Genomic DNA, 5,757 nt, shown 5'->3' on the forward strand with positions numbered 1-5,757 from the left:
GCATTAAAAATTGAAAAAATGTGATGTGAATAATTATAACTGTTGCTAGTTATTTCTGATGTTTGATATTTCTAATAATTTCTTAATACTTGTATGAATTTTCAGCAGATATTTGACTCTTTTGATTCCTCAACAATGTTCTTTCATTTTGGCGATCGTGAAGTACATTGTTTTGGCAAATGTGAGATTTTATAAGAACTTTACTTTAAACCATCACCCGTCAGGCTTAAACGAAAAAATATTGACCAATTGATCAGGTTAGTTAACTCCAATGTTTTCCTGTCTGTATTTTATGTAGTTCATTTATCAGCCTCATATTCTCTTTTTCATTGTAAGTAATTCTCGTCATATTGCACTATACGACATTTACTTGCACTGGGGTTATTGTTTTCAGACGGAGGCAGAAATGACATTAGTCTCTGGGCTTTAGCATGCTCGTAAAAGTAACTTATTCTGAGATCAATTCTTTTAAATTATTGATGCATCTTTCCAGTTAGTTTATAAAACCTTTGCGTCATAGTGGCAATTCCAGAGTCTTCGAAGTCTCTAGTCATGACTTGAGGTATTATTGCAGAATGTTACGTAAGTAAAGCAAACCCACAGGGACAGTATCAAACAAAAACAGAAAAATGTTACTAAATTCCGTTGAAGCACTTTTGCATAAATAATTATTGTTGTGCATACTTCTGTCGTTGGTAACCCAAAGATTTATTACTTGAAAAATTCAGTTAGGTTGTGATGGTTTTACCAGAGGTCGTGTCAATTGCTCTGAAGGGTCATTACAATTACAAGCTTTTTGACATTGCCAACAATTATTTTGGAGCAGGTATTGCCTGAGACTTGTTTTGATTAGCTTAACAACGTTAAGTAGGTGGAAATTGTTGTTTTCGATTTCACAGTAGTTTAAATAACCACTGAGACGATACATTGAAAAAATGAGTATTTGGTTTTCGAAATTTATTAAACAAAGTGAAATTTATGGTGCTATAGCTTTCATGTTTTCACATTTTACAAAATGATAAGATGATCTAAAAGTCAATATATTTATTATATATTGACATAAACATCTATTATGCCTATATACTGAAGTCTTTTGACGCTGTAAATTTTATCTATGGAACAGTATTCAAGCACAGTCCATTCTAATTACAGGGATCATGAGGGGCAAATGCAATAAAACATTCTTCAGTTTTCTATACAGTTTATTAAATATAGTTTCCATAAACAAGAGATGAAGTAAGGCACTAAAATGGCATCCTGAATTATCTAGTGCTTCAAAAGAATGTTGTTCTTACATATAATTGAGGGCAATTCATGAAGCATTTTCCATTTATGTTCTTAGCACTAGAGTCGATAAAGGTTATGCCATGTTTTATTACATTATCTATTTTACTGTCATTATTTTATGTCACCTCCATTTTCCTTCTGTTTGAGCTTTTCATTTTCGTTGTTAACCTAAGATATTGAACGGGTTGGCTGGTTCAGGGTAGTTGTAGCCACCACCGCAGTTAGGCTGAACTGTAGGCTGAGTACACGGTGCTTGCCTGGTCTGTTGACGACTGTAGAGGTGATATAATTGGTGTTGTAGACAGTTCTGGTTCTATAAGCAGTGCTTGTTACTCCTGAAGCTGCTGGGTTCTTACCAGTGTGTGGAGAACAGTCCGTATGATTGTAGATGCTGGTAAGTTGACGATAGATGGTACAGCCTCTTGCCCATAGATAGTTGTGGGAATGACTTGAGAGAATATTGCGTTCGGATCACTTGCTGGGGAACTGCGTGACATATACCTAGTATTATACTGAGGGACTTGCTGAGTTCTAACAAGAGTACTGGCTTCTTGTTCTACTTGAGTATGAGTTACATACTGGGTTTGGGTATTGGTAGACCACCTGTGAGTAAACTGTACTGGTAACTGGAACAACTTGGGTAGAAGTAACGTGAGCGAGTCTGACCTGGTTGCTGAACGGTTGTAATCCTGGTAGTCTCGGTTGCTGTTACATACCGAGGCGCACAACGTCTCGGACCAGGCTGTACAATAGCAGAATAGACAGTGCTATACTGGGTGCTGGGAATAACTCGTGTTTGTCCTGGTACTTGCTGGGTTCTTGTTAGGTACTGCTTTGGTAAATAGCACTAATTACCTGCTGTGGAACCACCTGCGTAGAGAAGACAGTCCTGTACACAGTTGATGGAACTTGTTGTTGACGTGTTACATACTGGGTCTGTGTTGGACCTGTACGTACGTCTTGCTCTGGTACGTGTGACACATAGTTCACTTGAGGTGGTAACAATGACCTGGGTGCGTACATTTTCCTGGGTATGAGTAACATACACAGTACTGTACTGCACCTGAGGTACTACCTGTGTACGTACAACTTCAGAGTACACAGTTGTAGACTTCTGAACGCGGGACAGAAGTTTGTGTCACATACCCATCATTATTGTATACTGTAGAGGGAATGACTACAGGAGTATTGAACCTCAGTTCTGTATATCACTGAAGGTTGGCAGTTTGCTTCCTCCTTTGCGGCAGGTAAGATAAGGATGACTGAAGATCTAGGTTATTATTAAACAGTTGTCTTCATGATCAACGGATCCAGCAAGGGCACACCCTATGAAGATTGACAGAAGCAAAGCCCGCATCCTGTGAAGATGAAACAACAAATTGTAATTTAAAAGAAAGGTTTTTCTTTTATTCTGTCAATATAACAATTTAAAATATCCTCTGGAAAAATAATACTTACTCTGCCAATGAAACTTTATAGATATCTTTACAAAAAATCAGAAATGGTAAGGAAAGATATTATGAACATGTGTTAAAGTGTATTTGCTATTTACATAAATACATTCACTTTATTAACAGTAAATGATGTTAAAATACTGTGTTTAAAACTAGATGAAAACGCTTCATGTAGTGCCCTTTTATTATATCTATAGAACTTATGGTTGATTTTTCAAGAATTATTATCCTAGATGCTCCAGGGAAATAATAATAAGCTTGTTTATTTGCCAATGCTGAAGGGAATAGCAGGTCTTATCATAATTATAACCAGAGCAAGTGGCAGTGACAGTTCTGGTGACAACAATTTGTTGTGGTTGATTGACAGTCTGGTACACGATCTGCTGTTGTTGTTGAGTCTGTAATATCACTGGTCACAATCTGGTCTCTACCAGGAACCTGATAGATTGAAGTGCTGGTTACCACGTGTTTGGACCACAGGGTGCTGGAGTGTTGCATTGTGTCCCTGATAACAGTCTGCACCTGTGTAAATGGCTGAACTCTTTGTTTCAAAGAGGGTTGTGTAGATGGTATTTGGAACAACCTGTGTGCTTACAAACTTCCTGTGGCACATACTGGGTTCTGACCTGGGTTTGTGTTGCACATTTGTCCTAGTGACAACCTGCTCACGGGCTGCAAAAGCATTTTCATATCTAGTGCTGACTGCTGTGGGGATAACTTAAGTTGTCTTTGAACATAACTGGTTATAATTTCATCTCTTCCTCTAACAACACTGGTCTGCACCTGCTGTTGCACCTGAGTCTGGAGTGATAAACGAGTATTTCCTGGTGCCTGGCTTATAAGAGAAGTCTGGACAACCGTTTGTACACGAGTTTGAAATAACATCACGGCTAGAATAGAAACCACTCTAGTTTCTTGTTGAAACTGGGTTTGATAGTTAACCACTGGCTGATTGACTGTTTCATACCGAGTGTTGAAACCTCAACAGGCACAACTGAGTCTGACTCAGTATACGAGTAACATAGTCAACACGAGGTACGACTCTGGTACTTGTACATATACTGCAGACTGATCGGTGGACTGGAATAGTCTGAGACACAACTCTGGTATTGTAAAAACAGATGTTTGCTGTACAACACTGGTTTGGTATTGTATGAGTCAAACACGTGTCTCGTACAAAGTAGTTGGGATAACTTGTTGTCTGACGGGCGTTGTGGTACATATTGAGTATTGAACTGGTTCACTGTTTGAACCCTAACAGACGTCTGAACACGTGTGTCGAAGCGGGATTGAAGTGATAGGAGCCACTTGACAGCTGGGGTTGCTAGTGGAAGGAGTGTAAGTAACCATTGTCAGGAACTGGATAATTGTAACCCTGTAAGCTAAAGTCAGAGCCAGCACAAGCAAAGACGCTGCCAGACGCCACATCCTGCAAGAGAGAAATTCCACAGATTAGAGTCATGGTGATTGAAGCCCGCGTCTCAGCAACTCATTTGGGAATAAAGTCCAATCACGCGCCGCCCTCTCTGTAAAAGCGATTTCCTCCCATTTGCTGTTTTGTGGGCTAATAAGAACAGGAAGGACTTTTATCGCCCAGATGAGACGCCGGACGCAAAAGGTCTAATCTAATAGACCACACAAACTAAACCAATCACACATAAATATAAAAAAATAATGGTTCGTGCAACACTGTTGAAAACACCAAAATACCAGATAAATTTTCCTTGACTTTCAGTGCAATCGGATAAACACTTCCATTAATAAGAAGAAGTGTTTAATTCCTATTATTGGTCATTCCCAGTCACAATGCATTTCAAGTTTTGCCTCTTTGTTTGCATTCATTCATGAAGAGAGAGTTGGACTAAATTATTCCCTGTTCTGGTACGAACTTTAAACATACTGAAACCTATTTTAAAGGAATGAAAAAGGATATGGCGTACAGTTACTAAAAAAAAAACATAATTCAAGTCATATTGATAAATTCGAAAATGGTCTGTGTAGTTTTCAATGTTTTACACTGCAGATGGCGTAAATTTATTCCTCAATGCGTTACTTGCTACAAAAAAAGTTTGGAAAGATCAGCATTTCTCTCTCTCTCTCTCTCTCTCTCTCTCTCTCAATTGTATATTATCACATTACAAGACTTCTAGTGATATTTCTACGCGTACATTGAACTGGAGATTTTTAAAATCAGATTTTTCGAAGAAGTCGGCTCTGCTGTAAAACTGAAGTTATCTAAATGCAAAGCATCGAGACTAGTATCGAAGAATATTTGTTTTCTGATTTTCATCACAATGGCAAGTCTGCATATCATTATTTTTGAGTCAGTTAAATTTGCAGTCCTATAAATTTACTCATTTCTATTAAAATACTTTTTAATGGAGTTAATGGAATTGACAGACGGGTAAAGAACTAATCCGCTTGTCGACGCAAGCCCATGCACAGTTATTAAAATCCAATCAGTACAGATATTTAGCGTTCTATCAAAAATAATTTAAAGATTAAATACGATCTATATGACATTAGCCTGGATAAATGAAAAGAAAATGTTCAGAGGATTCAGGAAGCAAAGAGTGAAATCAATGTAAGTCGCCTGTTCTGAATATCTTAATAAGGTAGGGAATCTTCAGTCGTAACTGTTCACCAGCCTGCACGTGTGTGTGTGTGTGTGTGTGTGTGTGGGGCGCGGGCGGCGGGTAACGCAGCCTCAGACTGAAGAGTCCGACCGACGTTTCTGAGTCTTGAGTGGTAGGGACGAAACGCCAGATGGAGAGAGGGAGAGAGGGGAGGTATATGGGAGGCAGTGGACGAGGTAAAACTGGTTTTTCAGAGAAATGGAGAGGACATTGAAAGGAGAGTTGAAGGGGGCCTGGTAACTGCTGCTTTGCCCCTGCAGTGGTTACACGACCTTCAAGGAAATGGGATAGACGAGGAGGCTTGTGAAAGGATGGTTTGAGGCTTGAAAGGAATACATGGAAGGGAAATCAAGCGAGAAAGGTTACCAAAAGGGGCACAA

At 38.9% G+C, this 5,757-nt stretch overlaps 2 pseudogenes; both read right to left on the bottom strand.

Annotated features, from left to right (window-relative positions):
- Positions 1 to 1,423: 1,423 nt before the first annotated feature.
- Positions 1,424 to 2,644, bottom strand: LOC136841302 (uncharacterized; annotated as a pseudogene).
- Positions 2,645 to 2,924: 280 nt separating this feature from the next.
- LOC136841309 (uncharacterized) lies at positions 2,925 to 4,169 on the bottom strand (annotated as a pseudogene).
- Between the last annotated feature and the right edge of the window lie 1,588 nt (positions 4,170 to 5,757).

Source organism: Macrobrachium rosenbergii, chromosome 1, assembly GCF_040412425.1.
Source record: "Macrobrachium rosenbergii isolate ZJJX-2024 chromosome 1, ASM4041242v1, whole genome shotgun sequence".
Taxonomy (NCBI): Eukaryota; Metazoa; Arthropoda; class Malacostraca; order Decapoda; family Palaemonidae; genus Macrobrachium; species Macrobrachium rosenbergii.